Source organism: Pongo abelii, chromosome 2, assembly GCF_028885655.2.
Source record: "Pongo abelii isolate AG06213 chromosome 2, NHGRI_mPonAbe1-v2.0_pri, whole genome shotgun sequence".
Classification (NCBI taxonomy): domain Eukaryota; kingdom Metazoa; phylum Chordata; class Mammalia; order Primates; family Hominidae; genus Pongo; species Pongo abelii.
In genome coordinates, this window is record NC_085928.1 from 64955880 (window position 1) to 64965122 (window position 9243).

The 9243-nt window shown below is 35.1% G+C and overlaps 1 long non-coding RNA gene across 2 annotated transcripts in view; it reads left to right on the plus strand.

Moving 5' to 3' along the window:
- LOC129058521 (uncharacterized) overlaps positions 1-8741 on the plus strand; it is a 46547-nt gene extending 37806 nt beyond the window's left edge. For both annotated transcript variants that reach the window (XR_008523670.1, XR_008523669.1), the window contains 2 exons: positions 6485-6595; positions 7889-8741. This is a non-coding gene — a long non-coding RNA (uncharacterized LOC129058521). The remainder of the gene's footprint in view (positions 1-6484; positions 6596-7888) is intronic.
- The last annotated feature ends 502 nt before the right edge of the window (positions 8742-9243 follow it).

The window sequence follows — 9243 nt, forward strand, 5'->3', positions numbered from 1 at the left end:
AATTACCACAAACTGAGCATCTCAAAACACCTGAAGTTTTTTTCTCTCACAGTTCTGGGGTCCAAAATTAAGGGTGGCAGGGTTGGTTCCTTCTGTAGGCTCTGAGGGAGAACGCATCCCTTGTCTCTCTCCCAGCTTCTGGTGCCTGTGGGCAATTGTTGGTGTCCCTTAGCTTGTAGATGAACTATTCCAATCTCTGTTTCCATCTTCACAGGGCCTCCTCCTCTGTTTCTCTGTGTCTCAAATGTCCCTGTACTTATTCTTATAAAAGCAAAAGTTATTGGGCTTAGGGCCCATCATAATTCGGGATGGTCTCATCTCGAAATTGTTAATTACATACGCAATGACCGTTATTCCAAATAAGATCAAATTCTGAGGCTCCTAGTGGAGATATCTTTTGGCGGAACAACATTTGCCCAAAACATTTGTAAATTACAATTTTATTCATTCCTGTGCATGTAAATAAGTATTATTTGTTAGGTTAACAAGTTAGCTCCCCCATCATCATCTGAAAACATAAACTTACAGCCATGGAACATGGGCAAGTTATTTCTCTGATATCTGTTGCATGTTCCTCATCTATAATATGATGGAGCTGCAAGGAGAAATAGTAGAATCTACCTTTATAGTTGGAGATGCCACCACCCTGCTACATGTAATGAACAGATCCAGCAAGTAGAAAATCAGTAAGGCTGTAGTTGAACTACATAGCACCATCAATAAACTGGATTTAATTGACAGAAAATACTTCATATAACAACAGCAGAATGCACATTTTTTCTCAAGCTCATACAGAACATTAACCAAGATAAACTGTATTCTGAGCCATGTAACACAACTTAATAAATATAAAAGAACAGAAATTATTCAAAATATGTTTTCAGAACACAATGGAATTAAACTAGAAATCAATAACATAAATATACCTGGACATTTCCAAAATTTTTGTAGACTGAAAACACTCTTAAATAACACCTGGGTCAAATACATCTCAAGAAAAATTTTAAAATACTTTAAACTAAATTAAAATAAAACAAAACATCAAAATGTGTGGAATGTAATACTTACATAATTTTTTTCTTTTTTCTGAGATGGAGTTTCACTCTTATCACCCAGACTGGTGTACAATGGCACAATCTCGGCTCACTGCAACCTCTGCCTCCAGGGTTCAAGCGATTCTCCTGCCTCAGCCTCCCGAGTAGCTTGGATTACAGGTGCCCGCCACCACGTCTGGCTAATTTTTGTATTTTTAGTAGAGACGGAGTTTCACCATGTTGGCCAGGCTGGTCTTGAACTCCTGACCTCAGGTGATCCGCCCACCTCGGCCTCCTGAAGTGCTGGGATTACAGGCGTGAGCCACCCAGCCTGACCTACTTATAGGAAAATTTTTTAGCATTGACTCCATACATCCAAAAAGAACAAAAATCGAAAATCAACAATCTAATCTTTCACTTCAGAAAATCAGATAAAAGAAGAAAATTAATTTGAAGTAAGCGGATTAAACAAATAATAATAATTAGGTGAGAAATCAACAAAATTATAAACAAAATGAATAGAAAAGGAGAATAATATGCAAAGTGTCTTTGACAAGCCAGATTTCAATGGTTTTATGAAACAAAGAACCTAGAAAAGATGAAAGAGATTTTTTAAATCAATAGGCACCTAAGGTTGAAAATTGCAGTAAATGTGAAGATCTAATGTTGATATAATATCACATGCTTTCAGAGGTAAATGAGAAAATAATTTCTATGAGTACAAAAATGTTCAAAATTTAGTATTTAATGGTTTATTAAGACATCTTATCAATTTTAAATATGTGATTGATTCTATGTTAAAGTCCTTTATAAACAGTAAAGAGAGTATTTTTATCATGATCCTCAGGTTAAAAACAGTTGCTATCTTAGACATGTGATCTTAAGAAAATCTACCTGTATATTTCTGTGAAACTGATGTGCTAAATTTAAAGAAATTAGGCAGGAACACTGTGTCTAGAAGAGCAGTCATTTCGGGTTATAACAATTCCTTAACAGCTAAAGCTGAACAAATTTTTGGTTTTGCAACACTTGCCTAAATGTATACTAGTACTGACCGAACTATTACCCTGATGCATAACATACTGGTAATTAGCATGATAAACCTGCTTTTTGAACAATGAGAATATCAAAAGTAATGAGAGAGAGATTATGATAATGTGAAATAAAAATTAGTGCATAGACACTATGACCTAGTGTTACTTTGCATGATGTGAGAAAACTCAGGGAAAAGCTCAAAGCACCAACAGTGATATGTCTGTGTAACCCAAGGCTTTTCAGTCTGCTCTCTCTAGCTCATAAATCAGTGCTTCTCCAAGAGTGTCATGTACCCTGCACCCTCCTCATCAATGTTGATTTCTGCACCCATCTCCCAGGCAGGCTAAATCAGAAATTTTGGTGAGTAGGGCCATGGACTCTATGTTTGCTCATGTATCGTTGTTTGAAAATAACTAAATTAAACTAAATTAAAGCTGTTTAATGACATGAATCAGGTATTCATTTTAATATCGAGTCTCAAAAAAGTACTGTATATGTAGACTGAATATCTTATTACTGCACTAAACTAACAATAAGGTAAATTATAAGGCTATGATATTTAAATGATTTTATACTAGCAACTATAATTTTGTGCAAGTTTTAGGATTATTAGGTAAATGTCACGTTGTGGGTTTCTGAAATATTAGGAAATTATGAAGCTTATTAATAAGAATATAGTGTAAGAACTTGATGACTGTTAAACATAAATAAATCTTAGTCTAATGCAAAAAAAAATTAGTGCAAACAAAGTCTGCAATGGAGTAAGACACAGAGGTCAGGCAGAGTAGCAGTTATTTATAGAACATCTATATAAAAACTGCCCAACATATATTTTAAGTGCTTTTTTACCAATATTTCTGATATTTCCACCTAATGGCACAAATAAACATCTCACCAGCTGTTGCAAGTCGGGGTCCCTTGGAAAACCATTCTGAGATGGAGTTTAGAGTGCGAGTGTTTTGTTAAACCATTCTGAGATGGAGTTTAGAGTGCAAGCGTTTTATTAGAGAGCTGTTGGTTTCAACTGCTTTGGTAATAAATAAAGCAGCTAGGCAGAAGGAGAAGTTGAGCTGTGATACAGTCTCAGTGGAGGCATCAGACAAACCAACTGCAGCCAGAATAACCATTTATATTTATCCTGAACTGGGGTGAGAGAGCCAGATATTTATAGCCCTGTAGTGATTACCAGATGCAGACTGCCCCTAGAAGAAGGTATGACCTTGAGCAATGTACCTGTCTGCAGCCAAGGCAAGCCCAGCATGGGGCTGGCAGATGAGGACTAGCTATGCAGACAGTTCTAGCAGCTGCATTCTTGAAGGGGCAGCTGGGAGAAGCCTACTGCTTGAACCACTTGGCATCACTTAATTTAAAAATTCAGGGAACAGTTAGCCCAGGAATCTAGTCAATCTCTCTTCTTAGGGAAATTTGGTTGAAGCAGATTAGTGAGAAAACCATGTACTCTACTGCTATGACTGGTCTTAGAACCACAAACATTATTTTTATTTTCCTCCTCTATCATCCATTCTATATACCCTTCCCTTCAACACTGACTAGCAGTTTTGCTGATCTTCCTGGCATGATGAATACCATAATCTCTGAGAAATTTGAGCCCTTGTTCCTCACGTTCTTATCAAATTAAGGTTGTTGCATTTGTCCATTCACCAATATTGGGAAAGAGAATATCAAAAGAAACTAAATGTACTACCTGAATGCTAAATATGTTTCTTCTTGCCACCACTATGTGACAACAGACCCACTGGATATTCCTGGTCAGATTTAATGAACTCTGCCAAAATGGTGACTGTCCTTCTTGTCTCCTTTTTCCCTTCAACCTTGTCCCTTGAACAAGAATCCTTAGATTCTCATCCCATGCATAATCACGGTGAGTAGGTCCTACAGTTCTTTTGAAGTATTATCAATTTCCCTCCTTATTAGGCCCTGCTTGTCTCTAGCTGGGGTATATCACGACTTAACCCTAGAGACCAATAGGAGAACTGGGGACAAATCTTGAGGTGCACGAAGGAAGCCTTTTCACCATCTTCAAAAGAAGGGTAGACTGTTAGCCTTAAATAAGAAGCAGTAAGCCACTTCACCCTCAAGGCTTAGGGGAATTTAGGGAATTCTAGGTCCAATAAATCTAGATGTCTCCATCCCATGTGTCAAGGTCACATTCTTTCCTAACTGGGGTCTTGGTCCTAGCATAGCAAATCTACTTCTATTGAGAGTTAAACCATCTTTGAAGCTCTGCCACTCCTGTGATTAAGTCCTGGACCTAGTCCCCAACTTTCTGTGACTCTAACTTCAGAAAGTGAAAATTTATTTATGTGGTAAAAGTCCCCTAGCTTTCACACTTAGCTTTCAATTATCAATTAATTGAAATTAATTGATAATTTATTATCAAAGGGAGATATTTGTTATTTGATTTGATATCAATCAAATAATAACCAAAGGGAGATAATTTATTATCTCCCTTTCTTTTTTCTAAGGCAATAGCACTTATCTGACCCACAAGTTTTATGTCCTTATAGGTACCTTTATCCAATATTTCTCACACACCATACCTGACACAACACACCATTTAATGCAATCCCTTCTACCAATATACCAGCTTGGATAATTGTAAAGGTATTTTGTTTGAGGAGTTGTCTGTATTTTAATGACTCTGTCTCTTTCTAGGTTAAGGTGACTTCTCCCTCCCCACTACATTCAGACCAAGTTTGGCACTTTCTAGACTACTGGTACTTCTACTCTACTTGTGTTTCCTTACTCCATGCCCCCACCTTGGTAATAACTCCATCCGTAAATAAATCCTCCCCAAGTCATCCTAACTTGAGTGTATCCTAACTTATACAAACATCTTTTCTAATATTATCAATTGTCTGTAAACTCCCTTAGTGTTATATATCTGTGCCTGATTTGTATTTGTGTCTCCAATGTGCTCTAAGTGTTTAATAAGTATGCAATAATTGTGTTAAGTGAGGCTTTTTATCAAACAGATACACAGGATTTCTACTTAGGTCAATACTATTATCATTTGAGGTTCCGATTACTTCCTACTTTTGCCACGGTTGGAGAGAGTATCTTAAATGTTGTAACATTCACTGCATGTCATATTTTAGTTATAAATACAATATTGTCTAACTCATATTTTCAGTTATGTGACCTTATTATATAATGCAGAGACCATTTAACTAGATAATGAGAAGTGATAATTACTGAAGAGTCCAGTATGTGTATGTCCTGGTACTTGGTCTCAGGGCCTTATTTCTACATCTGTGCAATAAAAAAGTGGGAAAATAAAAATATCACTGAATACTTTGCAGTTCTAATCTTTTCTAGTGCTCTGATGCAAAAAGTTGTAAAATAAACACATTGCTTAGAATTTTTATTTTGTGTATCTTTTAACTTCTGGGACATTGTATTTTTTACATGTAATGTTCTAGGCAATTGATCATTATTTTCTGCCTTTTACTGAGACTTTGGCAAAGACAACAATGAGAGGTTCATAAATACTGCATTTCTGCCTTTGGTGAAATGGCCATTGCTGAAAGTTAATGTCTTTGGCAGACCTAGATCTCCCAATGTTGATTGACTGACATAAAGGTCAACTGCTTAATTTATAAGCTGTCCTTCCAGAATAAAGTCATGATGCTGACCTACTGGCAGGATGGGGCTGCCATTGACACTGTTGTATACAATAGTATAGTAATGATCATTTTAAAATAATCCATTCACCTTATTTTGATCCTCGCTTCTTGTGATCAATGGCACTTAAGCCAGGTCAAGATAAGTTGTAGACACCTCTAAGGATATAGAACAAATTAAGGCCAACTTGCTAAAAGCAGTATTAACTTAATGTGCATTCTGTTCTAACAAGCTGAATAAGCCAGATATATATAGGTACTAACTATTACTCATACCACAAGTAAGTTAAGGATAGCATTTTCTATTAGCTCAAAACTGTTCAAACACAAATTCAGTCATTTAAGCACTCCATGCATTGACATTATTTTAAAATTTTATCTTGGAAGTCATTTTGTAATATCACATTCTATTCTACACGATTTTTGTCATTGAGATAATCAGGGTAATTTATAAAAGCTGGTAACTATAGCTGAATATGACTTAATTTCTTGAATTCCTTGAGAATATGAACACACCATTTAATTCAGAGTTTCTCAATCTAGCCGCTATTGACAGTTTGGGCTAGATAATTCTTTCTTGGAAAGGGTTGTCCTATGCATTATACAATGTTTAGCATCAGTACAGGCTTCTACTCACTAGATGTAGTAGCAACTCTCCTCAGTTGTGACAACCAAAAATGTTGCTAGACATTGCCAAATATCCCCCTGGGGAGGAAATCATCCCCAGTTGGGAACCACTGACTGATCTAATAATAAATATTTTAATTTTAGCTTCTTGCCAAGCATTGAGCACTGGGGACTCAAAGAACAGAATGTGGCTCTTACTTCCAAGAATCTTACAACTGGTTCAAAAACAGAAGACCACTAAGTACTACCATTGAGGTGTGTATGGAAGTTTTTTTGATTTTTAAAAAAACTTTATATGCTTTCAAAGTGTTTTATTTAGTAATAATGTGTTAGACAGTAAATTTGTCATTAATTGATTAGGCTACTCCTTGCAGTTTTGCCTCAAGGGAAAAGGAGAACCTAAAATATCTGGAAGAAAGGATGAGAATAGGAACCGTAATGAAAATAGAACTGAAATAGCTAAAACAGATGCCTTGAACTTTGACACCTTAGTAAGGAAAAACATAAACATTAAGTCTGAAGATGAAAACTAATTTTACTAGCATGGCATCATCCTTTAAAAAAGTTATCAAGCAAATCTTCTAGATATTTGAAGTCAGATGTTATACAAGTTCAACATTTATATCTATATTGCCAGGAGACAACACTTCCAACCAAGTTTGCATGGCACTATCTTGTCATGTTGGTTTATTCACCTGAAAATGTAGGGCAGGTCTTGTTATCTCTCCTTTCCTGCTGCATTTTTAACCCCCAAACTAAAAGTCAAAATGCAGTGACAGTTCTCTGAAATGCAAAGAAATTAGAGGATGAACTCCAGCAGGGAAAAATAATGTTGTACCAATGTTGCTGCCACATACCAAGTGGGTAGGGTGGGACTTTATATAAAAGTCATGCTCAAAAGCAGTAGAAAAGAAGATACTGGAATGACTAGACTTAGTGAGATCTACACAATAAAACTCTTCATGGAACACACAATTTTCAGTTGTGACAGTCAAATTGAATTAGTACTCTGTATATTGTTAAAAAAATGGTCACTTAGTTCATCCATTTTGGGACATGTCCAGGAAAATCATGAACTTATACAATTCTGCAATAGAAATCGTTAAGACCCATAGCAGGTTTCCTATGTATGGAATTATCCAAGTAATTTCAGCAGAAGTCCTGGAGTCAGAAAGGTACTGCAAGAAGTCCAGGAGAGCAGCAGTTATTTTTAGCTTAAAAATTCACATTTTCAGTAGCAACTAAATACTCAGACCAAATACTGAGCACCAAAAAATGCAGAAAATTTGTACTTTATACAAAATTTAATTTTTTTCACTTGAGTGAAAATTACCTAGGTAGTTGGAAACAAAACTTGGACCATACAATTTTATCTTTTCTTGAGCAACAAAAAGTATTATCTCAAGCATATACCAAGGCCAATAAAAGGAGAATTATTTAATATGCCAACCAAAATTAACATCTTGTCTTAAGACCCATTCAGACTCTAAAGAGCAAATGGCCAGAATATTGTAAGAAACCTTTTTATTTTTTTTTCCTGTTTTCCAGGTTGAAATCAAAGGGCAGGTGTGCAAGCTTGATCCAGTAACAAGTTGACTTGTATAGTTGCACAAACTATTTTACAAATGGAGGCCCATCCTGTCCACAACTGTCCACAACCCACTATAAGAAAAGAGGACACCGCCTGAAATGGCAAAATAACAAGTAACAAAGAAGAGACTTTTAATATTTGCCTTAATTCATTGCCTACTTGGTTTGAACCTGTAATAGTTGCAAAGCTCTGTGTGAGATAATTCAAATACGAATTAGATTCCCTATTCTCAACTTGTTCACAACGTAGTGGGGGAGATTAATGCACAAGCAATTAACTAAAACAGACTTCATTAAAATACTCTTAACTAAAACACAAAGGAAATAATTAAACATAGAACATTGTGGAAAAGGGTACAGGGATAAAAATGGCGAATTGCTTTTTTCCTAGCTCTGGCAAGCTTTTGAAAATTTTTTGTATGTCCATATTCATAAAGTGAGTTAGTCTTATTTTTGTTGCTTATTCTATGTCCTTATATAAAAATTGTAGACAGTATCCTACAAAGATATAAGTGATTATGTTGCGGGTCATTTCAGGAAGGGTCAGTTTCTCTTTCAGCTATTTAAACTGAACCTAAGGTCTTCTTTGAAATTGGTGGTGTTCCAATCAGCATCTCAGAAGTATAAGAAAAACTCGAGCATGTATCAGAATTTTCCTTTTATTTTTTTGAAAGTGTCGTTATATTAGAATGGTTGCAACACTTAAGAGTTTTAAAATATATTACACCAGAAAGCTTAGAACTTAATATTTGTTCAACCAGAAAATGCCATTATCCAATAAAAAATTAAGAAGCAGATGTAGTATTACTTTTCTTATAATGTTTCTACACATTTATAATTGTATTTTTATGTTTATATATGTGAGTGAATTTTGAGTGGGCATGTGTTTAATGACATACAGGTTGCAGGCTTATAGGAATGAAAACAATTTATTCTGTTTCTAGTCTCCATTATACTTAATTTTAATCCCAAACTGACTATTTAAATAATAGAATGCACTTACAGTCTAAATTATAGCATATTTATGCTAATATAGGGAATTACTATATATGCTATTTTTATAACTTTTGGCGTTGACGTATTACATAGTTGTAAAAATAGGTTCTTAGAGAATCTAAGGTGACTAGTTTAACAATAAGTGGTTATAAAAATGACTTATCTGAGATTTTTAAAAGATAAAAGTATTAATTATTCTTGAACCGGTATTATTTTTGCTAGAAGATAACTTAAAAGTGAGTCCTGACTAGAAAACATAAAACAAGAGCTTTATCAGGTTGAGAATTAAGGTTTCAGAAAATTGCTTCGTAAGTTTC